Source organism: Equus caballus, chromosome X (assembly GCF_041296265.1).
Source record: "Equus caballus isolate H_3958 breed thoroughbred chromosome X, TB-T2T, whole genome shotgun sequence".
NCBI lineage: Eukaryota > Metazoa > Chordata > Mammalia > Perissodactyla > Equidae > Equus > Equus caballus.
In genome coordinates, this window is record NC_091715.1 from 130,123,434 (window position 1) to 130,137,215 (window position 13,782).

General features: G+C 40.8%; 1 pseudogene; it reads left to right on the forward strand.

Annotated features, from left to right (window-relative positions):
- LOC102150799 (putative ribosomal protein eL39-like 5) lies at positions 1-168 on the forward strand (annotated as a pseudogene).
- Positions 169-13,782: the final 13,614 nt, after the last annotated feature.

Genomic DNA, 13,782 nt, shown 5'->3' on the forward strand with positions numbered 1-13,782 from the left:
ATGTCTTCTCACAAGACTTTCAAGATCAAGCAACTCCTGGTTAAAAAAAACGAAAGCAGAATTGTCCCATTCCCCATTCCATTTAGATGAAAACTGGTAATAAAATAAGCTTATTTTATTTACAGCTCTGTGGGCAGACATTGGAGGAAAACCAAGCTGGATCTATAAAGAATCGCACATAAGATGGTACACATATTTATGCTGTATCAAGGTCACTTACATCTTTCCATATCAAGCTGAAAACATCAGCACTATCTGGACAGTTGGACGTGTTTTATTAGGAAAATGACTGTTCTCTTTGTTTCTATGCTTCTGCACTAGTAGGTTGGTTCAGTAATAAATATGTAAGAACTTTTGTTTGGGAAAAAAAAAGAAAGAAAGGAAATGGAAAGGTCTAGGAGACTGTCTTTGAAAATCATCCAATTGGATGGCCAGCATGGTGACGATGCAATCTGGTCACAAAGAACTGACGTCACATATAATGGGACCTTCGTATGTGGTGGGTGGAAGGTTTGCAGAGATGATTGTGGAAAAGCCTTTCTCAAGGGTTCATGGTCCAATGTCCTCAGAGGCATGGGTAGAATGCTCATTCTGTATGACAACTTGAAGAAAACCATCTAAGTGCAATCTGACTAGAAATGGGAACCCAGAGATTGATGAGAATATGTACCACACTTATTATGATCAACCACTGACCACTGAGAAATTCTCATTTTCTTTTTAACCAGGCCATCATGTTTGTAGACATGTCTGTAGAAAGATACAGAGAAGGAGGCTTGTGATAATGTGTGATGATCAGAATGGATGAGGCTGTGTATTGATCATTTCAGTGGTGGGGGGCTGGAAAGCGATCATCGTTACAGGACCACAGAGGATGAAGCTCAAGCTAAGCAGACCTAGAAACCATTTGGTTTAAACGGGTTTTTTGTAGGACCTCAAGTTGTGTTTGGTTATTTTTTTAAAGTCCCCTTTATACTTCAGTGTCATATACTATTTCTGGACAGTTGACTATTTACGATTTTGTTCTATGTTTAACATTCTTTTGTAAAATAAATACATGGAATACTCTTTTTTAAAAAAGGTAAATATCCATCAACAGGGCATTGATTTAAATTATATAATACATCCATCAAATCAAATATGTATACAATTTCTAAAATGAATGATATAAATCATGACCTGACATGGAAAGATGTCCAAGATAAAGTAAGTGTAAAAAGAAAATTACAAAACAGGATATATGCTATGATCCCCCCTTTAAAAAATAAATGCTTAAACAGGCATAAAAATTGAAGACTATACATACCACAGCTATTATTACTGAATACTCATTAAATATTTCAACTTCAGATGCAGAATTCTGAATTAATCATACTGTTCAGCTTACCGTACATGTAATTCTAAATGAGGACTCTCCTTATATTCTTTTCCTTCGTTCACAAACACCACTCCCCTCATAGACACCCATTCTAGTGTGCATGACAAATGTCATTAAATATACACGTTCTCTCATAAAGTTTGTAGTGTGGTTTTGTATGTATCTTTTGTTTACGTAAATGATAGTGTGCTATAAATCTTATTCTCATTCTTACTCTTTTTTCATTTAACATAATAGTCTTTAGTATCTGGCTTGCTGTTTTTCCACCACTACTCCTGCTATAATTCTAGGTAACGTCTATATCTACATGGATGACAAGTCCAACAGCCTGGCCGGTCACCGCCTTGACTGTCTCACTTCCAGTTATCTTGGCCTTCACTCTACCCAACCACTCTCATAGGCATGCCCAAATCTGTGTTATTACCAAAAATGCACCACCTCTTGAAATCTCAATTTCAAACATTCCACACTCTAAGTACAATCTTGTGTTTTTCCAGAGCGTTTCTTCTAGCAGCCCTATTCCAACAATTCTTTTGTCCGCTTGATCCAACACCTCTTTATGGTCCATCACTGACCTCCTAGCATCACTTTCCTTCTTAACCAGTGTAGAGTCCAAGGTCAATTGTTATAGTCATTTCCTTACAAATACCCTCAGGTTTCTTGCTCCACTCCTTCTCCATCATACTCATCTGCCAGAATCCCATCCCTGGCTAAACCCAACTTTCCACTCACTGAACACGACCCGAGAAAGACTTACAGTAGTGACCACTGGACTCACTTTAACTTTATTACTGCACACCTTGACTGCACCTTTTGCATTGCCTGGCAATCTTACTACATTTCCCTTGTTCATTTACTTCCCCACTTTGCCAGAAGATTATTTAAAACACAGACTTCTCTCATCATATCTGCAATTTCCTCTCTATCCTCCTCACTTTCACCTAGAGATCTGACTTACTTGACTGAGAAAATAAAATCAGTCCACTCCCCTTCTCCAAATCAACCGACCTACCTGTATTGGTACCCGCCCACCCTGCCCTGGCTCCGGTTACCATGGATGAACTGTCTGCCCCTGGCTAACATCAATCCCACCTACCTACGGACTTTGCTCCTTCAGTTAGCCCCCGTATCTCCTGCAACACTTCTACATTAGTTAGTTAGGGCTGCGATAACAAAATACCACAGACTGGCTGGCTTAACCACAGAACTTTATTTTCTCACAGTTCTGGAGGCTGGAAGGGCAGGATCGCAGCATCGGCAGGGTTGGATTTTCTGAAGCCTCTCTCTTTGGCTTGTGGCTGGTGGCCTCCTCTTTGTGTCTTTACTTGGTTGTCTCTCTGCGTCCATGTGTCTGGTGTCTCTGTGTCCTTATCGCCTCTTCTTATAAGGACACCAGTCATATCGGATTAGGACCCACTCTAAAGACCTCATTTTAACTTCATCACCTCTTTAAAGACCTTATCTCCAAATACAGTTACATTCTAAAGTACTGGGGGTTAGGACTTCAACACACGAATTTTGAGGGTACACAATTCTGCCCATCTCAACGTCTATGTTATCAAATCCTGCGGTTAATTATAAAACACCTTACTAGATCTCTCAATGGCATTTGCAACATTTGATCACGCCCTCCTTCTTGAAACCAGGGTCACTACAAAAGGCTGTTCAGGTTGTCCACTGCACAAGGACCTTACACCTAAGGACGTGCCATTCACAATCATAGATATCTTAACTATTAGGAAATTTTTCATATTTTTATAATTCAAGGACTCTAACTTTAAAAACTCCAAGGCTTTTTGGTTGGTGATTTCAGTATCCATGTAGATGATCAATTCAACACTCTGTTTTCTCAGTTCCTTGAGGAGACGTGAGTTTGGGAAGTATCAAGAATCCAGTTTTTGGCATATCATCACAATTGAAAATCCTGTTGGTCATCCAAGTACAGGTGCTGTTGAAAGCATTGAAGGAAGTTAGAAATTATTTGACAAAAACTGATTAATGATGTTTAAGGAAAATATATTAGTGATGCTGAACAAATTGTAGGGTGTCTTAAAATTGACACCAACTTCTCCAATGTGGAAACACTATAAAAAGGGAAAAGGCAACTCGTTTCAACGGTATCTCTATGGTGAGCCCATTTAGGATCAATTTGAAATTCAACTTTTTTCTGTATTGTACACAGTATCATATTTAAAAGCAATATTTACAATAATTAAAGAATGCCATGGCTGTATTCGTTTCCTAGGGCTGCTATGACAAATTACCACCAACTCGGTGTTTGTAAATGACAGAAATGTATTCTCTCATGGTCCTGGAGGCCAGAAGCCTGAAATCGAATAGGGCCAGACTCTCTGCAGAGATTCTAGGAGAGGAGACATTCTTTGTCTCTTCCAGCTTCTGGTGGCTGCCCGCATTCCTTGGCTGACTCTAATTTATGTCTCTGTTGTCACATGGCCTCCCCTGTATGGGTCTGTAATCGCCTTTTGCCTCTCCTTTATAGGGACACTTGTGATGGCATCTAGGGCACAGCCAGATAATCCAGGCTAACCTCAAGATCCTTAATCACATCTGCAAAGATCCTCTAACTACAATGGCCTTTTCGGTGTTATAAACAACATATTATAAAAAAATATAAATAGAGAATATTTTCTATTTAAATAAATAATAAAATACATAATTTATGTATAAATAAATAATGAAATAAATGATATAAAAATCATATAAATATAATAATAAAAATCAACTAATACATCTATGGAAACTTTACAACTGAAATGACTGATGAAAACATGTAAGGAATGTGATATTGACAGTCTCTGATGTATGAAGAATTAAAATCTGGAACTAAAATGTTGGTTACTAAAATCTAGTGAGACTCTTGCTGAAGCACTCAGGATATTTGCAGCAATAATTTACCAGGTACATTTCTGAATACTTCTGGAGCTCTCAAGATGTATTTAATTTTGTCAATAATGGCCACCAGTAGAGAAGGTAGTTCCCCAAAAGCAAAAGCTATTGAGAACTACTTACGTCTACAACGTCAAAAGAAAAACTGTCATATACAGTGATTGTTTCTATAGAGATAGAGCAAGTATTGAAACTGTCGTAAAGATTTTTGTTTCAAGGGGCCAGCCCAGTGGTGTAGTGGTTAAGTTTGTGTGCTTTGCTTTGGCAGCCTGAGTTCGCAGGTTCAGATCCCATGCTCAGACCTACACCACTCGTCAGCCATGCCATGGCAGTGATCCACATATAAAGTGGAGGAAGATTGGTACAGATGTTAGCTCACAGCTAATCTTCCTCAGCAAAAAAAAAAAAAAGAAAGAAAAAGAAAAAAGATTTTTGCTTCCATAAAAGCATGATGTAAAACTATTTTATAACAAATTATTATACCCTGATGCCTTTGATTTCCTAATTGTTGTGATTAAATTTCTGAGTTGTCTATACCTTTGTGTTCAATATTTGATTTGTATAATTTATACAGAATGACATCACAGATTTGTAATTGTTCTTATTGGAAAATAAATCACATACTAACTTAATTTTTTTTGCGTGAGGAAGAGATAGGGCTTTTCCTTTGTTTTGCCTTGTTTTCACACAGGAATAATATAGCCTGGCAGCGGCTCTGCTTGAAAGAGATTCTTCGTTGGGCTTCCATGTCTCCACACAGTTTTCCTCCAACCTCACTGTTTTCTGTTTGTCTCCTTTGCTGGTCCCTCTTCTTCCATATGTTAAACATTCAGTGCCCCCCAGGCTCAGGCCTTGGGGATCTTCTCTTTTCTATCTACATTCACCCCCTAGGTGATTTTCTCCAGTGTTATGACTTTAAATCCCCGGCCCTGAACTCTCCTTTAAATTCCAGACTCGTGCATTCAGCTGCTTACTTGCCATCGCCACTTGATTGTGGCGCGTATCTGTGAATATACTGGAAACCATAACTGTACACTTCTAATGGGGTAATTGTATGGTATATGAGTTATATCTCAATAAAGTTGTTGTATATTTTTAAAGAAGAAGAAGAGACAGATGCAACACATCTCCCCCCATATAGTCAAGACTATTTTTGAAAATAAAAATAAAGAAGGGATTTTACCCACAAGATATCAAGACATACTATAAGGCTACAATAATTAAATAAGTGTGGTGTTGACTCAGGATTAGATGAACAAATCAGCAGAAAAAAATAGAGAGCCCAGAAACTGGCCCATGCATATGCGGGAATTTGGTATACGACAGAGACAGTATTTTAAATCCACAGGAGAAGACTGACTCCTGAACGAGCGATGTTGAGACAACTGGCTATGCATTTGGAAAGGAGGTAGCTCACCGACTCATACCACAAACAGAAACACATTTCAGAAGAGATGGATTAAATCCTTATATGGATAAAACCAGACTAAAAACGTAACTAGAAGAAAATATAAGAGGATATGTTTTTGGCCTTGGGGTAAGGAATAACTCCCTAAAAATGACCCCTCCAAAAATCCCAAACCATAAACAGAGGCTTCCGGATACTGCATCCCAGCATTAGGCAGGCTTACTGTAGCAGCGCTGGTGTTCGCCCCTTTTCTCAGCAGCGCGTGCATCCTCCGGCTCCCAGGAGTGCTGCAGCTAAGAGCTCACTACTGCAGTCTTCTCCTTGAAATTGCTCTCAGCCATTGGGGACTACCTTGCTCTATTAGGCTTTTTTTATCGCTGCAGTAATGAATTGCTACAATTTTAGTGGCTTCAAACAATACAAATTTGCTATCTTACAGTTCTGTAGATCAGAAGTCCAACAAAGGTCTCACTGGGCTAAAATTAAGGTGTCAGTAGGACTGTGACCCTTTATAGAGACTCAAAGGGAAAATCCATTTCCTTGTCTTTTCCAGGTTTTAGAGGCCACTTGCCACTATGGTCTTAACGTTTGTGTCCCTCCCAAATTCACCTATTGACATCCTAACCACCAAAGATGATGGTATTAGGAAATCGGACCTTTGAGAGGCGCTTGGGTCATGAGGGTAGACTCCTCATGAATGGGTTAGTGGCCCATAAAGAAGGCTCCAGAGAGCTCCCTAGTCCCTTCAGTCATGTGAGGATATAGCGTGTAGGCCTCGGCTGTGAACCAGGAAGCGGGCCCTCGCCCAACCATGCTGGCATCTTGATCTTGGACTTTCCAGTCTCCAAAACTGTTAGAAATAAAATTTCTGTTGTTCGTAAACTACCCAATCTATGGTATTTTGTCATAACAGTCTGAACGGACTACGACAGCTGCATTCCCTGGCTCTTGGCCCCATTTCTCCATCTTCAAAGCTAGCAACAGCCAGTTGAGTCCTCACATCACATCTCTGACCCACTCTTACGCCTCTCTCTTCCATTTTTAAGAATGCGTGATTAGATTGGACCCACCTGGATAATCCAGGATAATCTCACCATCTCAAGGTTCCTACCCTTAATCACATCTGCAAAGTCCCTTTTGCCATGTAGGGTACCATTCACAGGTCCCAGGGACAAGGACATGTACGTCTTGGAGGAGGGGGGCATTATTATGCCTAAATTGAAGAAATATAATTAAAACAAAATCTTTTCCAAACCCAGAAATCCTTTCCACAATGGTGGTAGAGAAAAGGAAAAGACTTTTGTTATTGAATAAGCGTTAAACCAGGATGTGATGTGCACCACAGGTAATCTACTAAGAGACTGCAAAGACTGAAAGAAATCTCACCCTTTCATATAGCCAGGCAGACGCAACTGATTACACACGTGTTCTCAGGACAAAGGATGACTACATGTTAAGTAAGCCTTGACAGCACCATTTCTCACGCATAGCTAATCCTAACTGTACCTAGTTGTTGAGGTTATCATCTGCGTCAGCTAACTGGCTTCACTGAGATAAAAAACACTTCTCATATCTTTATGACAGGAAGTAGTTTTGCAACTTGGAGCAAGGCGCCCACCAAAGTTAGGCTTCTACTCTCCCACAGAAACTAGGAGATACATCAAAGGTGTATCAAAGAGATCAGGGGCCAGCCCTGTGGTGTAGTGGTTAGGTTCACACGCTCCACTTTGGTGGCCCGGGGTTCGCAGGTCCAGATCCTGGGTGCAGAGCTACACACTACTCATCAAGCCAAGCTGTGGTGGCATCCCACATACAAAATAGAGGAAGATTGCCACAGATGTTAGCTCAGGGACAATCTTCCTCACCAAAAAACAAAAGAGAGATCAAAGAGATGGCTCCCAGGTTCTTGAGAAAGACATTCCTGGGTCACAAAGCTGACAAAAGGTCTATATAGTCTTCAAAAGGATTTATATGCATTTCAAAGAGATGAGAAAGTACTTACAAGTTTTCTAAAGTAAATGCTTTGAGACAAAGGAGGCGAGGGAAATCTTATACCTTATTTCCAACAGGAAGAATTAAGCCCCTTATTTTAAATATGAATTTGTCCTGTATTTGTATTTCTCCTCCCAGTGTCACTATAAAATAGCAACCTTAAAAAAATTTTAGGGGCTACCCTCATCGTGTAGCAGTTAAGTTCGGCGTGCTCTGCTTCAGCGGCCAGGGTTCGCAGGTTCAGATCCTGGGCGTGGACCTACACCACTCATCAGCCATGCTGTGGCAGAGACCCACATACAAAAAAACTAGAGGAAGATTGGCATAGATTTTAGCTCAGCGCTAACCTTCCTCAAGCAAAAAAAGAGGAAGATTGGCAACAGAGGTTAGCTCAGAGCAAATCTTCCTCAGCAAAAAAAAAAAATTAATTATCTCCATTTTTTTTCCCCTTTCTTAGGGGAACTTGTAGCCATCTAAATCCATAGTAAAATACAAAGCAAAGCAATTATCAGAATTGTGGTAGAATAATAGAATTACTGAATTTTTAGAAAGTCAGGATAGTATCTGCCTTGGGGGAATAACCTTTGAATATATCATACCTATGGTGAAGAGTTAAACTAGATTCTTGATTAGCAACAAAAAAAAAAACTTTTTTAGTCATACATCAATTTTACAAATTGTTATAATGCCTTTATTGCCTGTGCTTTCACATGATTAACTATTATTATTTTGTAGTTCCTTATGAAGTTTTTCTCAAGACTTAAGCTAGTAAGGAGTAGCTTAACTCAGGAGGTTGCTCACTTAAAATTTTAATCAAGAGTTTTCCTTTTAAGGCCAATAAATTTCTCCTGAGGCTCCACCGATTACATAAGTAACATCACATTTACATGAGAATTTAGGTCCTTCAGTAATTCTTCCATTATTCCAAATAACTTTTTTCAAATGTGAAATACAAAGATATCCATGTCCATGATCTAGTATCAAAGTATTATTATGAGGCACCGGTTCAGGGGTACAGATGGAGCTTCTAGTGCTAAATGCACACGGCTCTAATGTTTTAAGTCTTGAGGACAAATCCCTCCTATGGGCCATTTTTCACATTGGCTAAATCAATACTTACATTATTATAAAAGTCAACTGAATCTCTATAAATACCAGGCGTCTACCTTTGTTTATCCCTCCGTCCTGGGACTGGAAAGAGCTTGCCTCCCAGTGTTAATCCAGTGATGTCACACCTGTCTTCTGCAGCTTCTATCTGTAGATGCCAGCTTTCTGTTTGCCTGTTAATTAAATGCTTTTCTTTTCTACATCTACCTTCCAATCAAACCAGTTAAAGAATTTTCTGTGTCAAATTTAGAGCTAGAGTCCCTGGAGGCAGACTACTTTCACTTTGTTATAATCAAAAATTCCTAATGAAAATGGTTCCCCTTGTACTCTGCCAATAATGGATTGGTGGGTTTATAAATCCCGATTGTGTCCATGCCCAGAGCACAATTTAGAACTGATCAGAAATATGTGGCTGTGGGAACCATTGCTTGGAGCGCAGAAAGAAAAAGTAGTGTAACAATGTTTGCTTTCTTAGTAAATGCGATTCTTGAAGTAATTGGAATAACTGCTACCGTGAGTAGGGCAGCCATTTCAGTTGAGTTCAGTATCAATATCCATTACTCTAGAAAAGTCCTTCGTGGGAACCACACTGTGGTTCTCCTGCAGTGCTGGCTTCAGATGGAAAGCGTGAATTCAGCCAAGTTTCTCCTTTACTTTGATAGCCTATGGGTGATCAGCAGCCCTTGAAAGTGTCCCTTTCAACTAAGTTTCCCAGTTGATAGGAGTGGCAGACTTCCTCAGGCAAGACCTTCCAGGTCCTGTGACATTAAGTCTCAAGGTTTCTATGGAAGAGAGAAGTCCTTTTAGGTATTGAACATGACCATGAGAGGATTCAGTTAAACTGGGCACAGGACCAGGCCTCAGACCCAGATTCACAGATCTGCCAAACTCAGTTCAAAGGGAGAGAGTCCCTGCTTGCTTGAGGGCTCACTCTAACTTTTAATAAGGCTCTAGGCCATTTTAACCTGGTAGATTGCTGAATCTTAGCCAGCAGTTTGATTCATTTGCTTTACATATCCAGAGGACGGAGGCTCACGGGAATCTGCAAACATTTGCATAATTCCTGGACAACAGTAGAAATAAAATGACTTCCTCTGTCCTAGTCAATGTGCTCTAGTGGAAATCACGTGTATTAAAAGAGCCTGAACATTGGCTTTTGAAGTGGGAAAGATTTCAGGCCATCCAAACATCATACATACTGTAATGAGACAAAATCTCTTACCTTTGACAAGCATGAGTTCTATGAAATCCAACTGCCCCCTTGTCCTTGGTAAAGTTGACTAGAGAGATCTTCCTGTGCTTACCTTGGAAGTGGACTGTAAAGAATTCCACTGACAGAGGCCAGCCTGGTGGTGTAGCGGTCAACTTCGCACATTCCACTTCCCAGCCCGGGGTTTGGTGGTTCGCATCCCGGGTGCGGACCTACACACTGCTTGTCAGGCCATGCTGTGGCAGGCGTCCCACGTATAAAGTGGAGGAAGATGGGCACGGACATTAGCTCAGGGCCAGAATTCCTCAGCAAAAAGAGGAGGACTGGCAGTAGTTAGCTCAGGGCTGATCTTCCTCAAAAAAAAAAAAAAAAGAATTCCGCTGACAAATAGCACATCTCTTTATGTTTTGAACAATTTCATCTTTTGGGTAGGCATAGCAAGAGTCTAGAGCCTTTAAAATCCCTTTTTTATTCAGATATTTTTGTTGATGACACAACAACACTAACTGGGAGTAAGGATTATTGTTAGGTAATTCCTATAGCCCAGTCTCCCTTTTCAGTCCTTTTGCCTACTTCCTTTTGTGAAATACATTTTTTTTAAATGAAAAAAATTTTCTTATTGTATTAAGAATAGAGCTTCTAAGTTTGGAGTCTGCCAAGATTTAACAGTAGCTTTTGCACCTCTGTCGGCAAAATGAATTTCTGGTACCTAAGAAGGTAGTTGTAAAGCCCCTAACAAACCAACTATCAGTTTTCCATGAGATTTTTTTTCAGTTCTTTTTTTTTTTTTGTATTTGTAGATTATCTTTTTTTTTTTTAAAGATTGGCACCTGAGCTAACAACTGTTGCCAATCTTCTTTCTTTTCTTTCTGCTTTTTCTCCCCAAATCCCCCCAGTACATAGTTGTATATTTTAGTTGTGGGTCCTTCTAGTTGTGGCACATGGAATGCTGCCTCAGTGTGGCCTGATGAGTGGTGCCATGTCTGCACCCAGGATCCAAACCAGTGAAACCCTGGGCTCCTGCAGTGGAGCGCGCAAATCACTCGATCACAGAGCTGGCCCCTTTAGTTCTTAATAAAGTAAAAATCCTCTTTTTTTGGAAGAAGAAGAAGATTGGCCCTGAGCTAACATCTGTTGCCAAGCTTCCTCTTTTTGTTTGAGGAAGATTGTCACTGAGCTAACATGTGTGCCAATCTTCCTCTATTTCATGTGGGATCCTGCCACAGCATGGCTTGACAAGCAGTGCTAGATCCATGCCCAGAACCCGGGCCCACGGACCCTGGGCTGCCAAACAGAGCAGCCGAACTTAACCACCATGCCACCGGGCCGGCCCCTCCTCTATTTTTTTTTAAATTGCCCTATTGCATGACAGACACCAAACATATATTTATTAGTAGTAAGTATATTACACGTTTATTTAAAGTCCAGAACCAGGAATTGCAGCTCCAGTAACTGTTCTGAACTTGTCTGTTTGCACAGGCTTACTTCCAGGCAAAACATGCGCTCCAAGGCTGTATGATAAGTCACCACAGCATATGGGACCTTAAATGGGCCACTTTTAGCCACAGTACATTGCCCATTGGTAAATACTACTAAATCTGCATTTTGAACAAGAACTTCATGTAAATCAGACCAGTTTTCAAAATTTGGGCTCCTCAAAGCTGGATAGGAGGCCATAGTCAATTTCAGTTGTTCAAAAGTCTCTTCAGATTTGAGGGACCAAATCAGAATGTCTGGAGGATTATCATGCAATGGCTTCATCGGAAGTTTTATCCACGCTGCAAAAACTGGAATGTACTGTCTACAATATTGTACTAGTCTCAAAATTGTTTGGGTTTTTTTTTTAGTAGGCTGTTTGATCTGCAAAATGGGCTGACTCCTAGATTGTCACACTCTGTGGCTTACAGCTGATTACAGATGCCCTAAATATTTTATCTCAAATAATCAATACTGCAATTTGGCTAGTGAAGCCTTATGCCCTCGTGAAGCAAAGAATTGTAACAAAGCCAGAGCATCAATCAGTTTTACATTGCTCTTTGGTTTCTGAGGCTACCAGAAAACTTCTACAGTTTGAAAATTATAGATCCCTCTAGTGGAACAAATTTCTCTAAGTTTCCCTGTAAATGACTAGAAAAACTAGTGGGGCAGTCTCAAAACCCTTGAGGATTTCTTTGCCATAAATACTGGACTCCTTCATAAGCAAAAGCAACCAAGAATTTAGATTCACCCACTAGAGGAATAGAAAGAGGAAGGAAAGAGGAAAGGAAGGAAGGAAGGAAGGAAGGGATGGAGGGAGGGAGGAAGGGAGGAAGAAAGAAAGGGAGGGAGGGAGCAAGGGAGAGAGGGAGGAAGGAAGGAAGGAAATCAAAAAAAGAAAGAAAGGAAAGAAAGAAATGGGGGGGGGGAATGTGAGGTGAGCCAGGGCTGATGGTAGGAGATGTTATTGCAGAACTGGGCTCTCTAGTAACAATGGGGATGATGGGATTCTGGAATATGTGAGGCCAGGCAGTAGCACTTAACCATCAGAAGCAAGGTGTGTATAATTACTGTAAAGGGAAGCAAGATTGGAATGTCACCAAGGCGTGCCTGACCCACAGGTATGTAATGAAATGACTCATAGAACACTGTATTCCTGGGGGCAAGATGGAAGAACAGACAACAGGGGTATTGCTTTATATATATATTTTTTAAAAAAAGATAAACATTGGATAAGCAGAAGTCTGAGGTTGCTATAGACTGAATGTTTGTGTCCCCTCAAAATTCATATGTTGAAATCTAATCTCCAATGTGATGGCACTTGGAGGTGGGCCTTAGGGAGGTGGTTAGGTCACGAGGGTGGAGCCCTCATGAATGGGATTAGTGCCCTTATAAAAGAAGCCCCGGAGAGATCCCTCACTCCTCACCCCGTCCACCATGTGAGGACACAGCAAAAAGATAGCTGTCCATGAACCAGGAAGTGGGTTCTCACCAGATATCGAATCTGCCATCACCTTGATCTTAGACTTCCCAGCCTCCAGAACTGTGAGAAATAAATGTTTAATGTTGATAAATCACCCAGTCTCTGGTGTTTTGTTATCGTGGCCCAAATGGACTAAGATAGAGGTCAAGTGCCCCAATGGAAAGTCATAACCCCTTTCCCGATTTTCCGAACTAAGCCAGTTCTTAGACTCCAGAACCCATAAAAAGAAAGAGCAGCCAGGTTCCCATAAGGAAGGATCCTACAACAATATAGCAAGTATATCTGGTAGTGACTTCCACAGTCCTTCTCCAGAAGGATCTATGACCATTTACTCAGATAGCCGAGGAAAGGGGAATACACAGAACTCTTGAGGTCTTTTGGAACCAGGAAGCAAGTAGACACTGATACCCAAGAGCCCAAAGTGCTATTGTGGCTGCCCTGCTAGGCAGGGGTTTATGGGGGTCAGGTACCAATAAGGAGATAAGGAGTGTTGGCTCAGATCTGTCTCACAGTAGGTCCAGTAGGAGCCTCCATGGCTCCCAGATGAATAATTGAAATGAACATATTAGCAGAATCTTTATATCAGTTCCTTTTTCCGTAGAGTAAGAGCTATTGTAATAGGAAAGGCCCCAGGGAAGCCCCTGAAGCTCTTCCCCCCAAAACTCCTCCAATGGCCAAGATGGTAAACAAAAAACAACATCACATGGGGCTGGCCCCATGGCCAAGCAGTTAAGTTCACGCGCTCTGCTGTAGGCGGCCCAGTGTTTCGTTGGTTCGAATCCTGGGCGCGGACATAGCACTGCTCATCAAACCACACTGAG